This window comes from Bubalus bubalis, chromosome 15 (assembly GCF_019923935.1).
Source record: "Bubalus bubalis isolate 160015118507 breed Murrah chromosome 15, NDDB_SH_1, whole genome shotgun sequence".
In the NCBI taxonomy this organism is placed as follows: domain Eukaryota; kingdom Metazoa; phylum Chordata; class Mammalia; order Artiodactyla; family Bovidae; genus Bubalus; species Bubalus bubalis.
Genome location: NC_059171.1, coordinates 61,908,159 through 61,927,487, shown reverse-complemented (window position 1 = coordinate 61,927,487; position 19,329 = coordinate 61,908,159). Strand labels below are relative to the sequence as shown.

General features: G+C 43.5%; 1 protein-coding gene and 1 long non-coding RNA gene across 3 annotated transcripts in view; one reads left to right on the top strand and one right to left on the bottom strand.

Annotated features, from left to right (window-relative positions):
- Window positions 1-1,053: 1,053 nt before the first annotated feature.
- LOC102389567 lies at window positions 1,054-8,354 on the bottom strand. Its single transcript, XR_003103660.3, has 3 exons — window positions 7,906-8,354; window positions 4,261-4,310; window positions 1,054-3,245 (listed from the first exon to the last, which is right to left on the bottom strand). It is a non-coding gene; the product is annotated as an uncharacterized LOC102389567 (long non-coding RNA).
- A 621-nt stretch (window positions 8,355-8,975) lies between these two features.
- Window positions 8,976-19,329, top strand: part of SNTG1 (syntrophin gamma 1) — a 402,149-nt gene continuing 391,795 nt past the window's right edge. Inside the window, exon 1 of one of the 2 annotated variants that reach the window (XM_044928771.2) lies at window positions 8,976-10,671. The gene's annotated coding sequence lies outside the window, so the exon portion shown is untranslated. The remainder of the gene's footprint in view (window positions 10,672-19,329) is intronic. The other variant, XM_006063418.4, reaches the window with a different exon arrangement.

Genomic DNA, 19,329 nt, shown 5'->3' with positions numbered 1-19,329 from the left:
TGCCAGAGGTTGGTTTCTTTATTTAAGAGATTATGATAGGGCAACAAATCAGTGTGAAAAGACAGCAATAGTTATATACAATCCATAGTTATGGGAATCCATCACAAATTTATACTTTTATATGTTGTCCTTGGTATTGTGTTTGGTTCCAATCATTATGGAAAATACGTATGTATTTTAGAAAAGCAAAAAAAAAAAAAGACTTTTTGTTTACTTGTCTTCTCTTTTAAACTGTCTGCTACGAAAACCTGAGTGAGTTTATGTTTGGAATGATCTTACTTAAAATAGATGTGAACTTTCCATGGAGGAACTGGGGAGAGAACTGCAAAGATATTCCGTGCTCATCACCCAGAGAAGCGTGGCTGGAAATGTGCTTTCACCTCACTGAAGTGGCATTTTGGGAGTGATTTGACTTTTTTTTTTTTTTTTGGTGTGTTCTAGCATTTACAGAACTCGCTTTTGGGGGACTGGGAGTAGATTTGACAAGACAGATGGTTATCCTTGTGAATGGTTGAAAATTTAATATTACAAGAGGTGTGTAATGTGACAACACATATTAAGATGTGGAAAAAGCAAACAAACAAATATAAGCCCATAGAGAGAGTCTCAAGGACTTGAAATCAGGCTTCATCTCACATTGTAAACAGTGGGTTCTGGAGATTTTAATAAATGCAAAGCAGCATTTATTAAATCATGTCCATGAGGTTCACGGTCAGCGATCTCCCCAGTGAGGCAGGGCAGTCAGGTAACTTCCTCTCTTACATTTTCTCTCTCTCTCTCTCTCTCACACACACACACACACACACATACACGACATATACTATGAACCATAAAACAAGCAACTACTTTAAACCAGTATTTATATTTCTTTGGCTCTCCCATCCACAAAATCATGCAAATAATAGGGAAGGTATACTCATGAAACTCTTAATATAAATAATATAAAATATAAAAATGCAGTTTATGTCCTAAAATAACGATATGAACAACTATGTTACTTCCACATAATATGTAGCCTTTAAAAGTGAGGACAAAGATCTTATAACAACAGAATAAAATCTTACATATTTTATTACATATTAAAATCTTACTGAGTATTAGTAACAATTGGAAGTAAGCTGTGATACTTTAATAGGGGTTGAGATGATACATTGAAACATGTTTAGGAGAAAATACATTAAAATTGTGATGTAATTGGTAAGGATGTGCCAGGCTGTTTTCTTCATTCTTTCCTAGTTTTTCCATAGTCATTATACTTGCTGTTATAATAGTAGATGCATTTATAAATAAAAATAATTACATAACTATTCTTTATACAGAAGCAAAAATAACAAAAGCATAACAAATGCAGAGCAAAGAGAATTAGGGGAAGGTTGAAAATAAAATCTCTGCCTATGTCCTTACTTTTGTTTTTTCCAGACAATGAATAATTTTTGTAATTTAAACATGAATATCCATCTAGCTAATTAGCTGAAGATTTTAATTATGGAAGCATATGAAGTGAAATCTCTCTAAAAATAAATCCTTATTATTCCTTGAAAATATACCTTTGATAGTTTCAAAATAAATGAGCATATTTTTTTAAAAAGCTATTGTTATAAAAAAAAGTAGCCACAGTGTTAAAGCACTTATTCCTGTAAATAACAAATACTTTGCAGCTCTGAAGAACAAAGACATCATTTTGTTTACCTTTGTACCCTTAGCAATTATCATAGAGTTTCCACTGTTAATCAGTTACCACTGTTTACGGAACACCCACTGTGGGCTGGACATTGTTTTTCAGGAAGGGGACTCAGAAGGTACCAAGGTTTTGCTTCCCTGCTGTCCATGTTATAGTAGGAAAGGAGAATCAATATGGAAAAAAAGACACTAATATGTTCCCAGATAAATACTTGTTATAGACCTTAAAACACCTTGATGGATGTTCAAAGAGACTAGGGGGATAACTTGAACTGGCTGGTCAATGGAGGCCTCTTTGATCATGTGACCTCTGAGCTGAGACTTGATGGCAAAGAAGGAACCAGACTTGTCAAGATCTGGGGCAGGGGGGTGGGTGGGGGAGTTGTAGTTTAGGTTGGGCAGTGTATTTCAGGCAGGACTGAGCTTGGTCAATACGAGGACTTGGGATGAAGGTGACCAGGAGAAGAGAGTGGTTGATGAGAGCCACATCAGGCTGCCAAAGCTGGGTGTTGGCCCCAGGGCACTGGGAAACCCTAGGATTGTCTGAACACAGGCGTGACATGGAAGGATTCATGTCATCAAAATTCATTCCTGCTGCTGTGCAGAGGAGTCCCAGGGAACAGCGGTCACCCTGAGATCAATGAGTGGACTATGGCCTTTGGATAGATAAGAAATAACAGCACCTTGCTGCTGCTGCTGCTGCTGCTGCATCACTTCAGTCGTGTCCAACTCTGTGCGACCCCAGAAACGGCAGCCCACCAGGCTCCCCTGTCCCTGGGATTCTCCAGGCAAGAACACTGGAGTGGGTTGCCATTTCCATCTCCAATGCATGAAAGTGAAAAGTGAAAGTGAAGTCGCTCAGTCCTGTCCGACTCCTAGTGACCTTGAGCCAGAGCAAAAAAGTTATCCTAGAGGAAGGGGGTGGATTGGAAATATTTTAGGAACAAAAGCAAAAGTCCTTGCTGATTGCTTGGACATGTCGGGGAGGGAGGACAAACACTGAGACGTGCGTTGTTGACTGTGAGCTTTAACTGAGTGTGGGGGTAGGGGGTGCATTTAGTCCATGAAGACTGTAGTCAGAAGAACAGCTTTTCTGGGGTGGTGACTCTGTGCTGATTCAGGCAGGTCACGTTTGAGATGTTGAGAAGCATTCAAGCAGAGATCTCAAATATGCAACTCGTATCTCTGTATATTTGGAGCTCAGTGGATGGATTTAAGAGTCAACATCATATAAATGATATTAGGAGTGGTGGCATTTGAGACTGGATGAGATCACTTAAGCAGAGATGACAGAGTCAGAAGAGTTAAGACTCAAGAACTAAGTCACGTGAATTTCCACAGTGAAGGGATCTGAGCATGAAGGTACCAGCAGGGAAGACCGAGGAAGAACAGCCACATGTGTGAACAACTTCACAGCAGCTGGGGGTATTGAGTTTCAGGGACGGACTCACCAAATGGGTGGAAGCATGCTCTGGAGTCTTGTAAGAGAGCTGAACACAGTGAAGGCAGAGTGGTGACTGATGGATTGGAAGTAAAGCAAGCATTGGCGACCTTGACAGAGGCGTCTAATCAGATGGATCCCAAAATAAGGCAGTATAAGGAAAGGAGAAAGAAGAAAAGCTGTAAATGAGACTCTCTAGGTAACATTTCCAAGACATTTTTCTGTAAATTATTGGGCACCAGCTAGAGGTGTCAATGTCATACTTATTTATTCTTATCTACATATATAGACATACAGACACAGGCATGCACCATCATACACACACAGTTTTTTTTTTTTAAGGAAATTACTTGTATAAAGCACAAGTGTGTGTGGGTGCTCAGTCATGTCCATCTCTGCAACTCCATGGACTATATAGCCAGGGTCCTCTGCCCCTGGGATTTCCCAGACTGGAATACTGGAGTGGGTTGCCATTTCCTTCTCTAGATCTTCCTGGCCCAGGGACTGAACCCGTGTCTTCTGCATCTCCTGCATTGCAGGCGGATACTTCACCACTTGAGCCATCGGGGAAGCCCAGCTATGCCATTAGTGGTTCCCTTGTCAGTTTCTCCTGGGCCACCACGAGTCCCCCCTACCCCTAACCCCCTCCACTGCCCGGAGAGCGGGGCTGCTCTCCATGTATGCATGCTTATTAGAAAGAATGTATATCACTGGCCAGTGTAAAAATATTTGCCATTATAAACAAGCTGAATCAGCAGTAGGCCCTTTAAAGATGGTTTTGTGTCTTGTGTCAGCAGTTAGGAACTTGCCACCATGGAAGACTTGATGACCTATGGGTGATTTCCACAGCACTGAAAACCTGCCCTGGGATCTCTACATCCTTGTAACCGTTCTATTTACAAGGATGCACTTCGAATAAAGCTGATGTGAATGAACAAGAAAGTCCTCCCAGGCACTGTTTCTGTCTGTCCAAGAGGTGGGGAGGGGCATGTGCCATACCTGAAGCCCCAGCCACAGGCTATCTACCAAGGCTACTAAGTAGGTTGCATTATTCACATTTTGAAATGAAGTAGACTCAAAACAGTCTAGTATCTTACCCACATAGTCTAGTATCTTACCCACGTAGTCTAGTATCTTACCCACGTAGCAGAAAGTAGCATTCTTTCTGAGGCAAGTCAGACTGAACTTCCTGTTTTAAAAAGAAAGATAAAAAATAAAAGGCTCAGTGCTCAACCTACACTGTCTAAAATGAAATCTCCCTCCCAGGCAGTTCCAGTTAATTTCCTGAGTTTTTCTGACCTCTCTTATGACACCATTCCCTCCCCCGCCTCTGCCCCCCACACACTGAAACAAAAACCACATTAAGCTAACCAATGGATCTTTGCACTTCAATTAATGAGGTGAGTGGAATTCTGAAGTTATTTAATACATTCACCTTTTTCCTGTAGCTGGAGACAGCTGAGCTCAACTATCACAGAGGGAAATGCACATGAAGCTGTTAGCCAAGATCTGAGCAATGGAGACCCAGTTGAAATAAAAAGGTGTTTATTTGTTAGGACTGAAGCCCAGGAGACACAGATTCAAGAAGCACCTGAATTGTGTTCCCCTGACTTCAAAATGGGGGAGGCTTATAAAGGAAAAACAAAAAAATTGCAAGGTTACTGTTGGTTCCATGAGTTTTTTCTCAAGAGTTATAACTGGGGCTGGCGAGGAGTAGGCTGCTTGCCAAACAAGGATGGTTGGGGTCTGAAAGGCTTCACAGCCAGAGGTCACCTTGAGACCATAGGCTGCAGCTGTCAGTTGCTGTTCCGAGTACATCTGATGGTCTCCTTACATCTGGAGCAGTTCAGAGAAAGTTCAAGTTCTCAGTGCAGGTAGGACCAAGTCTGAGCCCAGATCCTCCATGACTACCTGACTCCACGTTTGAATGTCTGATCTTATTGTTCCATCATAGTTTCAGTTTGTCATGGAAGTCCTCTAGACTTATTTGGTGATGACTCAGTAGCCTAGAACACCTTGGCTAAGTAAAGGTGTGTCTTGAGGGAGGGGTCTTAAACGAAAAGGGGCAAAACAATGTACCCTCAGCAACACTTCATTAGAAAACCCACAGAAGTAAATAAATGGGATCACTGTTCCAATTCAGAAATATTTGGTAATGCTATGCTAAGTCACTTCAGTTGTGTCCGACTCTGTGCGACCCCATAGATGGCAGCCCACCAGGCTCCCCCGTCCCTGGGATTCTCCAGGCAAGAACACTGGAGTGGGTAGCCATTTCCTTCTCTAATGCATGAAAGTGAAAAGTCAAACTGAAGTCGCTCAGTCGCGTCTGACTCTTAGCGACCCCATGGATTGCCATTTCCTTCTCTAGATCTTCCTGGCCCAGGGACTGAACCTGTGTCTTCTGCATCTCCTGCATTGCAGGCGGATACTTCACCACTTGAGCCATCGGGGAAGGCCAGCTATGCCATTAGTGGTTCCCTTGTCAGTTTCTCCTGGGCCACCACGAGTCCCCCCTACCCCTAACCCTCTCCGGGCAGTTGGCAGAGCCTAACAGGCTCCTCCGTCTATGGGATTTTCTAAGCAAGAGTACTGGAGTGGGTATTTGGTAATGGTTAAGTATTAATATTTAGCTGCACTTGAACACAATAAAGAAAATCAGCTTGAAATCATACTGGACATGTTGAAACCATGAAGTGAGAAGGATTCAGATGTGAGTATTGAATTCATGTAACCCTATCTTTCTAACAGGAGACACAAAGTGAAGCACGTAAGAAAAATATGTTAACCAAAAACAGAAACCCTAAATGTACCTATCCACTCTTAAAACTGAGGTGTAGAAATAGTGACCAAGGGATATTCCATAGATGATAATAAAACCTATTTTTACAGAAATATATTAGGATATATGAAGTTTTACACACATTATTTGCATATGGTAATTCAGTGAGATTAGCAGACATTTTATGGAGTCAAAATGGCTCAACTCAGCCAGTGTCTGAGTTTCATATACAATGATTGTTACTTTATATGATAGCATATAGAGGTTTTGATATGCATTTCAAACTCCCTCTTCCAAAGAACTGTTTCCAAAATGTTTCACAAACTAATACAGTGTTCTAAGATTCCTACACTGTGAAGGGTGGGCTGAGTGGGTGGCCATTGTACTCTAGTTTTGTAAACAGTGAGACTGAAGGACCTAGTTTCAGATGCACAGTAAGTTGGTGATGCCATCCAGCCATCTTATCCTTTGTTAGCCCCTTCTCCTCCTGCCCCCAATCCCTCCCAGCATCAGAGTCTTTTCCAATGAGTCAACTCTTCACATGAGGTGACCAAAGTATTGGCGTTTCAGCTTCAGCATCAGTCCTTCCAATGAACACCCAGGACTGATGTCCTTTAGAATGGACTGGTTGGATCTCCTTGCAGTCCAAGGGACTCTCAAGAGTCTTCTACAACACCACAGTTCAAAAGCATCAATTCTTCAGCACTCAGCTTTCTTCACAGTCCAACTCTCACATCCATACATGACCACTGGAAAAACCATAGCCTTGACTAGACAGAACTTTGTTGGCAAAGTAATGTCTCTGCTTTTGAATATGCTATCTAGGTTGGTCATAATTTTCCTTCCAAGGAGTAAGCGTCTTTTAATTTCATGGCTGCAATCACCATCTGCAGTGATTTTGGAGCCCCCAAAAAATAAAGTCTGACACTGTTTCCACTGTTTCCCCATCTATTTCCCATGAAGTGATGAGACCAGATGCCATGATCTTCAGTTTTCTGAATGTTGAGCTTTAAGCCAACTTTTTCACTCTCCACATTCACTTTCATCAAGAGGCTTTTTAGTTTCTCTTCACTTTTTGCCGTAAGGGTGGTGTCATCTGCATATCTGAGGTTATTGATATTTCTCCCAGCAGTCTTGATTCCAGCTTGTGCTTCTTCCAGCCCAGCGTTTCTCATGATGTACTCTGCATATAAGTTAAATAAGCAGGGTGACAATATACAGCCTTGATGTACTCCTTTTCCTATTTGGAACCAGTCTGTTGTTCCATGTCCAGTTCTAACTGTTGCTTCCTGACCTGCATATAGGTTTCTCAAGAGGCAGGTTTTTGTGAAAATTATGCTTCATAGATTGTATTTGCTTTGAAGATTTACATTCACATTTTGCTATGCTTATATTATAAAAATAATAACAAAATTTTTAACATTTAAAATGAACCTTAAGAAACTGCTTTAAAGGTGAACTTTCTTTGAATAGTTCATGTTCATCTCAGTTTATCTGTCCCCTGGTTTGTGTACTTTATTTATATTCATTTGGACCATCAGATGTTAGACTGTATTTAATTTTCATCATGTTAATTTCCGTAACTGGTTACACGACTTGATGAGGAAAATTTGGAGTCGATATTGCTTCTCCTTCCAAAAAAAAAAAAAAAAAAAAAAGACATCAAACTAACCTGATCTTACTGGGACTGACAGTTCAAATTAATCAGCAATTTCTTTTTTCTCTTCCTGGCAGAGACAGAGGCAGGGGAAAAGACCCAGAGACTTTGAGTCCCTGTCAACCAGCCCCATAAAGGGAATCTCTCCCTCCAGGTCTGAATAATCTAACGGCATATGATTTAATTAGTCACATCTTTGTGCCCTGCGTCTCATTTAAATACGGTTCTTTTATCTGAAGTGTTAAATTTCTGCTATTATCCTTGTTTCTACTTGTCGGGAGAAGATAACAGACGCCATCAATCGCATCAAGCGGGTTAAATTCTGCGGAGAAAAGCGTTCTCACCCACCTGGCGAGCACAGTCCGAGCTCCCCAAACCTGGAAGCGATGTGTTTGTCCTCTCACAAACCCCGCACTTTGTGAAGCTTGTCTGTGGGGATGACACGACGTGTCTCTGCAGACACTAGAGACACATGTGTGTCTACATCTGTCCAAGGAAAAGAGAAACTTCATTTACCAAGATCCCCAGCAATCCGTCTACTTTCACACGGACCCTAAAGCAAAACACACGCTTCCACATTCGCCCCAAGTAACAACGTTCTGAGTAGCTTTGCGGGTCTAGTGAAGGCGGGATGGCTCCATCTGACTCGGTGTGAGAGCTCCCTCCGCACCTGCCACCGGCGCCCCGGTCACCAGCGCCCCTGGTCAAAGGCCCGATAGAGGGCGGGCGACGCGCCCTTTCCCACCGAAAGAGCAGGTTCCCCAGTGCAGCTCAGCGGGTACTGGAGGCCTGTAGTGAGTCGGACCCTCGCCCGTCGCCGCGCCGCACTTAACCCACCTCCCCTGCGCGTCTCCAGCCCCCCCGGCCCACGCCCCGCCCCCCCCACCGCGGGATCCCGCTCGAGCCTTAGCTGCGGAGAGGTGGCTCAAAGTCTAAGGAAACCGTGGACTTCCCGGGGTGAATAACGAGCATGTCTGATTTCCATCCCAGGTGATCGCCGGTCCAGTCCCGTTTAGCCTTGAGGGAACCAACTGGAGCCGCGCTGGCTGCCGCCTCCCACGCAGTCCCCCACCCTCAGGTCCTGGGGGAGCCCTCTGGACGCGCGGCGCCAGCCCCTTGGCTCGGATACCCCGCGCCGGCGTGGAGGACCGCGCTGCGCACACTACTCCCTCTGCTGTCGGCATCCGGGCACGAGGACTCTGAACGCCCGGCCTCGAGGAGGGCCTAGGACCTGGTTCGGGAAATTCGCGTATTATCTCCAGCGCCCTCACTCCACACCCGGTCCTTCCCTCTTGAGTTCCCTCCCAGGTCTCCAACAATCTCCGGGCGCGGAAAATGACACTTGTAATCTCAGTGCCTGGAGAGGTGCGCCGTGGTACGACCCCCACCCCCAGCTACATTTTCCCTCTTTTCTATGAGTCCTTGATCGTAATTTTGATCAGCTCTCTAGCAGTTCCAACGTAGTGAATTTCGGTCCCCCGCCTCACCCCACGCGCGTCCGCACCGGGTGCCGAATGTGGGCGGCGGAGCCCTCGGTGGCCGTCCCGGGGACCCCCGCGCCGCCCCTCCGGTGCGGGGGTCGGCGGCTGTGAGGGCCAGCGCCGCGGGCAGAGGTGGGGTCTGCGCGCCGCGGGGGCGAGGGGCCGGCGAGGCCTGGGGGCAGCGATCAGAAGCAGGCTAAAGAGCGGAAACCCAAGCCGGGACCGGCGGGCTGCGCTGCATTCAGGCATTAGAAGGGCGGGGACGGCCGATCTTTCCCGCTGACTTTATCGTCCCTCGTTCGGTCCTTGAGAGACCGCCTCCCCCGCTGCCCTGCAGGGCCCGGGGCTGCGGACGTGCGCCAACCCGGCCTCGGGGAAGGAGCCTGCGCCCGGCGCGCATCGCTGCCTCCCCGGCTCGGAGCCCCGCGCTCACGCGTCCTAGTCCCGCTCGACCCCCTCCCAGGGGCTCGGCAAGGATTTCCAGCCAGTTCAGCAACGCTTTACAAGGTATCGGGGCCTTCTCTTTCTTTCTTTTTCTTTTTTCATTTTCTGTGTTTTCATTGAACAGTAACCTGTCGTTTCTGCTCAGAGGGTCTCGGTGCTGTGTCTAACCTGGGAATTTCACAAGGCACTTCTCAGAATCTAAACGCAGCCCCCCCCCCCCCCCCCCCCCACCTCGCCCCATGGATGATGGAGATTGCGGAGCCTTCTGAAATAGCCCTTTCCATCTTATGTAATTAGAGACCCACAGAAGCGCTGGATTTTCCACGGTACATAATCTATATTTATTCTCCCCCCCCCCACCCTCGTGCGCGCGTGTGCGCGCGCGTGTGCGTGCGCTCCCGTTCATTTCTAGCATCAGGAAACTCGTTCGCGGCCACTGAAAAGTCAGGAGCGGCTCACAACTGATTTCCCACGGATTTCTGCCTCCAACGGCAGATGCTGTCCGGAAGCGGTGTCCCCAGACAAACATGAGACCGTTATCTTGGAAAGCCGGTTAGCCCTGCAGCGTAAGAAGCGCCGGGGGAGGCGAGCCTGAAAGAACAGCTAACCGATCGCGTTCGCCGGTGGGGAAAAGTGCAGCGCCGGGCCGGGCCTGGGGTTCGGGCCCGCACTTCAGCACCAGAGGGGATGGACAGCGTCTTTGGACCGGGCCACCGCCGGGACCCTACTGCGCCGCCACGGTCCTCGCTGCCGCCGTCGTCGCCAAGGGCTGCCCGGCTCCCAGCTCGGAGCAGCTAAGGGGCTTCGTCTCCGATGCCCTGGCACCCCCCTGGCCGGCCGTGACAGACCGAAAAGGACCTTCTTCTGCCTGCTGCGACCTCCGCGCAGGGCTCAGAGAAGCTCACCTGATCCACAGATTAAACTCGGCAGCAACTTCCAGGAAAATTGTCGACAGGGGCCAGAGGAGCACCGGCAGCCCAGAGAGGCCGAAGTTGTCCGGCCTCTGAGAACCATGGGCTCTGCAGACTGGGTCCGAGCGCTCTGAGGAGGCCCGCGCTGCTCCAAATAAACAGGATGCTCCCGAGCGGGCTGCACCTGTTTTGGAAATAGCTTTGCGAGAGGAGCTTCTAGAACTACTCACAACCTGGCGTTAGAGAAACTGGAAGATTCTAATTCCTTTACTTGGCCGGTAAGTAATAATACTATTATTACTGCTTGTTTGTAACTCAAGTGACCCCCACCCCCGCAAGATTTTAATGGAAAGATTAAAACAGTATTATTGTTTCCTTGTGGATTAAGATGATAAACTGATTTTTAAATGGTTGTTCCTGCGTAATGATCTTTGGGAAAATCTTGCCTAGTAAAGTAGTTGGATGTTTTACTTATCTGAAGTCCTTTATGTGACAAGAATATTAAAAATGATATGTGTGTGTGTGTGTGTGTAAGCCTATATAAATATAGTAAAAATTTAGTTGGATGTTTTTGTTGATGATCTAGTATCTTTTTGAATCTGTGTCTGTGTTTTCCCCCAAAATAATACAGTGTGGCATTTTGTAAGTTTTTTTCCCTCTTGATGTTATGCATGTAGTTTAAAGTGATCCTGTTTGTATTGCATAGTATGCAAGACTCAAAAAGTTACTAGTAGTGATGGTTTCACCATCTGGTCTATTATATTTTATATGAATATAATGTGCAAACTGTACACCCAGTCCCGCTCTCTATCCCAATCCAGAGTGTACCTACACTTGTGGATCTTAATCTACAGAAATATACACATTTTTATGCAGTGTTGTCTTTCTAGCCTTCTAAAGACTGCTTGCTCAAACCAGATCTGCCAGAAGGCAGAAAATGAGAAGCTATAGTGTGCCTTTTTAGGAGAACAGGTTTCCAAAGCATTCTTAGTCCTATGAAAATGCATTTGTCACTGAAATCCACAAAGTGGTGGGGGGCCAAGAGTTTTTGGAAGAACCATAAGCTTTAAAGTGTTTATGAAATCTATTTTCTGTTGACTCTTACTTCTGTAGCTTTAGAACTGCAATCTTTCACAGTGACCTTGATGAGCATTCTGCTTTAAGAAAAGGACTTCACAGGGTAAAGGCACATATTTATAACCCACGCCTGACATTTCACTAAGGGCTCGGTGGGTTCCACCAAGCACATCCAGTTAGTGGGGAGCAGGGCTCCCACTGGCAGGACTGACTCTGACAACCCTGTGAACACATGTGGTGCTGTGAGCACGACCAGCCCTGTGGGGAGAGTTGGCCCTTTTGAAAAAGCACAGTTCTTCAGGTTCTCCTTTGAATTTCATAGAGCATCTATAATTGATCATAAAATACATATCCATACTGCCCTGTTTTTCAATTTCATCACTCAAATCCTTGATGGCAGTTAAGATGGCATTGGCCAGTGTGCTGAAGGGCCCTTGTTTTGCATTGACTGAGAGCAGAAACTGCACTCTGGGGACAAATTGTTCTTAACTGTCACTTGCCACTTACCACAAACCAGCTTGCTTAGCAGAAAGGGAGAGTGGTGTCGGCGTCATGGAGTTCCTTGGGGGCTCTATTGCCGCCCTGTGTGGGTCAGAAGCGGCAATCTCAGGAGGAAAAATGCACTATTGATTTGGAATCCTCACCAGGAGACCTGCGGTGTGCCCCTGACAAACCTGCTTTTGTGTGTTTGTTTTTTTCCCCTAATCTGGAAGATGTGAACATGAATTTGCCACCTATACTAATTAATCATGTTTTAAGAGAGTTGCAGCCTGTTGCTAGACTCTGAGTGTGGTTGTCAGTTAATAGCACAGACAGACTGCCTGGTCAGCAGAGCATAAGATGGAAGCAGGCCTGTGGGCACGTGGCCGCAGTTACCTTCTCGGTGGCAGAGGGGGCAGGCTTTCTCCATGTGTGACAGAAACAGCACAAAGTAAAAGTTATCCTGGGCTCATCCCTTTAGAGATTTAATCACAGAGATAAAGAACTGATTCACCGTTCCAAGCCCAGGCAAGCTGCCTGGAAGCTCTCCTTATCTGTGGGGAAATGCCATTGCATTGAGACAGCATTTTGTAAACCAATTTAGTGCCTATGTAAATTATAATCTCTAACTCCCCCCAGTCTCCCTGACTCCACAAAAGGAGTGGGTGGGCTAATACAATCATACCGCTTTTTGCACAGAATCCCTTGTCTATAAAGAGAAATCAATACTTAATTCTAGGACATGCATATCCTATTAAAATAGCTCTTTTTCCTGATGTTTTTTTGGTCTGTTACCAAAAAAGGATGCCTGAAGTTTGAGAAGTATCAGACATAGTATTCAACATCCCCTCTCAGAGGAAGGAGTTCTGTTGGTGGGGGTCAGTGTTTTTGTGTTTCTTCTACTTGAGACTCAGAGGAGAAAAGTGAAGTAAGATTGCATAATGAGGACAATGGAAAGTGTATATAGGACCATAGGATAATTTGAAATGAGTTCTGGAATCTGGTAAGTTACTTTTCTTCTTTTAACAAGAAATGGTCTGCATGAGAGTGCGACAGAGATTTCTGGCTTGAACCTTTATATTATACAAATATTATAGAAACACTTATCAGTCAGTATTATTATTTAGACCATCTAATTATTAATACATGACTGAGCCACTTCACTTCACTTCAGTGTGATTATTGACCATCAGATCCTATTGCATTGGAAGGTCCACAGTTTGCTTTTGGAATTGCTTGCTTGGGTTTGAACCAAGTTATATACATGTTTATAAAAAATGTAAAAGAAGAGATGATTATTTTGGAATTTAAGAAGTCCCTTGATAATTGATTTGTTATTTTCATACTGATTAAAAAATTCTAGGCAAGGAACCTGGTTATTCACCCAGTTCTATTAAGAAGGCAAAAGCCACTGAAGAAAAGTGTATCCTAAGCCAGAAATTATTTCTATAGTTATGTCACCTCCAGTGAGTCATAGACTGGCACACAAATGGAGAGACCTCTCATTTTGTATTTTCTTCCTGTTGAGCTTTGCAGAATGAGTTGTGCATGGCATGCATGGAAAGAGACAGCATTCTGCAGCATGAAAAATGTTATGCATCATCATGTAGCAGAACAAGACTTGTTTGACAGCCAGGACATGGGGATTCTTGAAATGCTGGTCATAAGATCTTGGGCAAGCCACTCAACCCACTACTCAACTTTTTCTACCTAACACGGGGTACTTTATCTACCAATTAAGATGCAGTCCTCTACCTATTATTGACATCTAGGTATTTGTGGAATAAATGAAGAGATGCATATGCTGGAATATTGGAAAGTCTCAATATGGTGCTCTTGAGAGTATTTTGGAAACTTAAGTGCTATATCTTTGAATTATTATGTCATCTCTTATAGCAATCATTCCTTCACTCCTCAAAAAAGTCCCTTCTGATTAGTACATGGCAACATGCTTCTTGCATTTTACGAGCTTAAATGTAGGGAATATAATATTTCCCCGGGAATTCAGCATCAATTTTCTTATATCTCTCAATGGAAAAAATATTTTAATGCAGGGAGGACTTCATTTAAAATTAGTATTCAAAATTGACATCATGCTTTAAACCAAATAGGCAAGACGAGGTCAACGTGACACCCAAGTTCATTTTAATTACCCTTGACCCTTGAGCAATGCAGAGGTAAGGGGCCCTAACTTTCTGTGTAGTCAGAAATTCATATGTAACTTTTGACTGCTCCCAGTAGCTTTCCCAGGTGGCTCAGTGATAAAGAAACCACCTGCCAGTGCAGGAGTTTGATCCCTGGGTTGGGAAGATTCCCTGGAGGAGGAAATGGCAACCCATTCCCATATTCTCACCTGGGAAATGCCATGTACAGAGGAGCCTGGCAGTCCATAGGGTCACAAAAGTATCAGACATGACTGAGCATAACGTGCATACAAACTGACTGCCCATTGCCTACTCTTGACCAGAATACTTACAACAATATAAATGGTCCATTGACACTGTATATTGTATATTTTATGTATTTATGATGTGCCTAAGTTTTTCTTATTTTTTTAGATTTTTTTTTGGGGGCTATGCATTTCTTCAGATCATCACCAGTCTCAAAAAATTTAAATATATTTATTGAAAAAAATCTGGGTATAAGTGGACCCATGCAGTTCAAACCCATGTTGTTTAAGGGTCAACTGTACTTTCATTTTGACCTGAAATGAATCAACCACTGCATTTTTGTCATAATTTTCTGCTCGGTAAAGGAGAAGTAATGTTTACCATTAGTTATCCCAATAAGGAAGCTCATAGGATTAAGTGGTCTTTAAAAACTCAGCATCTGATAATACATCCAGAAAGCAATTTGTCTTGCTTCACCAACTAGTAAGGATGGAGTGGAGGGTAGACAGCGTGGGGCTGGCCCATGGGCGACCCTGGAAATGCTGTGGTCTTGGTTTTCATAGGTATCTTAGGAAATCTCCAGTTAAGTAACATGTCATGATTTATTTTTTTCATCAGTTGGAATTTTAAAAGTGGCTATAATTTTTAAAAAATGTAATTGATAAGCATTTGGTCTGCATAGATTTCTAGAGTATCACTAAAAATACATCAAGAGTAAGCTGGAGAAATCTAAACTACCATTGGTGTCATAGTCAGTTTCCATAGAGTCTGCTGGTTGAACTATTTGACTGAACTGGAAATGGAAAATTATATAATTGTCTAGTCAGTGATACAATGATGATAAGTTTTTGGTTTGATTTGTTATCACTTACCAAAAAAGAAAAAGTTAATACACAGTAGAAGAAAAAAAAAAAAAGGAAAAAAGCAATGGGTGAAAAGTCATTAGAATAATGTCATTTGATCCAGAACCAGATTTTGGGTGAAATCTCTTGGTTTTTACCTGATTTAATTGGAATAAAACGGACTGCAAGCTGGACTCGGCACAGAGCTGCAGACCATGACTACTCCGATTTCAGTACCATTTGTTAAAAACCAAAACTGACATATTTCATCAGTCTTTTTCCAGTCCTTTCTCTCTCTTTCTAAAAGTGGGAGAATGAATCAGGACTTGGCGAAATAAAACTTCATATTAATATCTTTTAGAAGTTTACAAGAAAATATATATCTAAAAATGAGGAGTGGCTAAGAAGCAATAACCACTCCATTTCTTTGGTCAAAATATTGTGGGAAAAAAGTCCTAAGAACAGGCAGGAATGAAGCCAGATCAACAATGTTCCATGATGTGTCTCTTCTGGCAACTCTTCCCCTTCTTTGTCCTCTGATACCTGCAATAGCAGCTGTGAAAAGTGAAAGTTAGTTGCACAGTCGTGTCTGACTCTTCGTGATTCCATGGACTGCAGCCTGTCCTGCTCCTCCGTCCATGGACTTCTCCAGGTAAGAGTACTAGAGTGCATTGCTGTTTCCTTCTCCAGGGGATCTTCCCATCCCCAGGATCAAACCCAGGTCTCCCACATTGCAGGCAGATTCTTTACCAGCTGAACCACAAGGGAAGCCCACAATAGCAGCTCTAACCAGGTGAAAACCTTGGGGAACTATAAGACCAAGAGGAAAACAGAGAACCAGCTGTTACTATGGTCTGTTAAATGCAGCGCTGCCTCCAATACAAGTTTTGATGCAGTTTTCAAGAAAAGGGGAGAGGTTATATTATAAGGTGGAAAGAACAGCAACTGTCCACTGCAGTGTCATAAAGAATTTACCAAAGCTTTCTAGGTCAGTTTCTATATCTACCGTTGATAGAATGCTCAGGAAGGTAGGCTGTTGTCTCTCTAAAAGCTTGTTTTTGCAGAACGTTTTATTAACAAGATGAAATGTTCATAATGTGGCCTCGATGTAATTAAGACACCCCAGCTTTGTGGGCATCCTTTCAGTTTGTTACGCAGAAATACTAATATCCAGAGGACACACAAACAGAGCCAGAGACTAATGTGGGTAATAGTACTTCTGGCTGGAGAGCTTTTTTTTCTATATTTTTTCCTGCAGTTTTATATAATATTTCCTCATTTATCAAGTGGTAAGCCTATACCAGTTTAGCTCAACTACTTATCCTTTGTTTCTCTGGTCTGATTTTAATCTTGAAGAAGTAAAACTCCTAAGAGCAGATTAATTTAATTGCCTGCATACACCTCTGATTACAGCTCATATGAGCAAATAGTTACATGGTCAGGACCTTTAGAGCTCAGGTAAATACATGGTCAGGACCTTTAGAGCTCAGGTAAATAAGATGAGGGTAGTTCATCTATTTATTACATTCACAAACACACAGGCTATTCATTTTTCTTTCCAAGTCCATCCTTTTTCTCTATTTACAAATCCTTTTAAGTGATTACTGAAAAATGAAACTTGCCTACTATCTACCTAAGCAATGTGTTTTTATTTTCCATTTCATATTTTGTTTCCATGGTGGAAAATTTCTGGGAAGTCTTAAAGTTAGAGTATTTCACTGTTATATGAGGTTTTCGTGGGCCATATGACTACATTCCAGGCGACCCAACCTCCTTGAGTTCCCATCCTCAGTGAGACTCAGCACTTCTGTGGCTTCAGCAGTTTTGTGAAATTCCCTCTCTAGGGCATCTTATCTAGGAATCTCACAGCAGGCCTGAGGCAAACATTCTGATTCCTATTTTGCCAATGAGACAGTGAGGTCCATAAATGAGTCTCCATACATTGAGTCAAAATTAAGATTTGTGTCAATATTTCATATTTTCCATACTTTGTAGGTGGTTTGGAAAGAAGAAATATCTCTTGTCCCATTGATTACATGCTTCACTTGCTTCAAATTATGATTACAAACAAACAAACCAAGTGATTGTATTTTACTAACTTTTGCTTTTACTAAGGAACTGGAAGGGTTTAGATTCTTAAGGATTTGAAAGGTCTTGCAGATTATCTTGATCTTAATCTTATTCAGTGGAGGAGGGAATGGCTACCTACTCTGGTATTCTTGCCTGAAAAAAATCCCATGGACAGGGAAGCCTGGCAGGCTACAGTTCTTGGGTTTGAAAAGAGTCAGACATGACTGAGCAACTAACACTTTCACTTCCACACTCTTGTACAAATAGGAGGGTTTGTGGATGTTGTACTCGTATGTTGAATGTCATATTTTAGAAGCGTTGGTGAGTCAGAAAGGACCAGGGTTGATTCTGCTGCAGTGATTCAGGTTTGAGGTGATGAGAACTTGACCTCATGAGGTGAAGGCAAGCAGTGAGTCGGTTGAGACTGGATGGTAAGGTGATGGGTGATGGACTGGCACATAGGAAATGAATCAAGCTAGGTCATGTGCTTGGTACCTGCCATGGGCTGGATAAATACAAATGCACTTGGGAATAAAACACCCATCTTTGGAAGGAAAGGTGTGACCTGACTTGGGACGTGTCCTCTGAGTGGGGAACAGGTGGAAGGACCAAATGGCAGGAAGGAACCTTTGGTTTCAGAAAGAGGTACAACCTGACATGTCCAGCTCAGAGCTGGTAAAATGGAAATGATTGCTGAAGCTGTGAAAATATAGCCTTAGTCTCTCAGTCTTGTCCAGTTTTTTTGGACCGCATGGACTATAGCCCACCAAGCTCCTCTGTCCATGAAATTCTCCAGGCAAGAATACTGGAGTGGGTTGCCATTCCCTTCTCCAGGGGATCTTCCCCAGCCAGGGATCGAACCCAGGTTTCCCGAATTGCAGGCCGATTCTTTACTGTCTGAGCCACCAGGGAAGCCCAAAATATCATATCTTACATAATAAATCTAAAAGAAATACAGATAATAGTTGGGAAGAGACCTATTTAAAATCTTATTTTTTTCAGTAAATTATATATTCATTTTAAGTGATCATGTAAAATATATCAAACATTCAAATAATTACTCATTTTTATCACTGGAAGATTAACTTTCTTAAGGTGATATGTAACCTGTTGTTGATTTTACTTGAAAGGCTGCAATTGATCTTCAATAATAATGTCTTTTCATTGTATAATTTTTATATCTCATTGATATTAGATCTTATGTAAAACTTCCATATTTTGCTAAAAGAAATTTCAGATGGTAAAAATAAGTGCAGTGTTATTCAGATCAATCTAAGTGTCCTCAGTGCTTTTTCTCTCTCAATAGCTGAATAACTTCCATGGGAATGACTAGAATTTTCAAGCCAGGCAAACAGAAATTTGTTTTTGTCTGATTTTCAAATTCCTTTCTCCAGCCTCTCAGATTCTCCAGATAACTTCCTGACTGTATCTTGGTATAAAAGGAATAAATTATCTAGTTTCTGGTGGGCAATTAAGTTTTCTAAGCCAACAGTGTGCCATTTAGCCAGTTAACTTGCAGAGCCCTAAAAGGCCTCCAGTAATGTTCAGGGGAGGATGTGCCACCAAACAGTGGGGGCTATCCCCTCATCACTGATGCAGTCCGTGGTTTGGTACATCCACAGGAGCTACTTTGACTCAACGAGTCACATTTGCATCAACACGGGGGTTGAGTCAGTGAGTCTGTCCAAGGCTGGCCCACAGAGGTTAGGAGATGTGGACAGGGGAGCAGGGCAATGCGAAGGGGTACCCTGCCCTTGAGAAATGCAGCTATGCTGTCAACTGCTATCTGCATGGGATCTCTGTGCCATTGTCTGTATACTTGGCAACCATAGGCAAGTCAGTCACTCACGGCTACAAGAAATTATCTGATTATAGATTTGTAAAGACGTGTTCTTTGTGAAGTAATCAGCTACTCTGCAGCTGTGAAATTAAAAGATGCTTGCTCCTTGGAAGGAAAGGAATGACAAACCTAGACAGTGTATTAAAAAGCAGAGACATCATTTTGCTGACAAAGATCTATATAGTCAAAACTGTGGCTTTTCCAGTAATCATGTATGGATGTGAGAGTTGGACCATA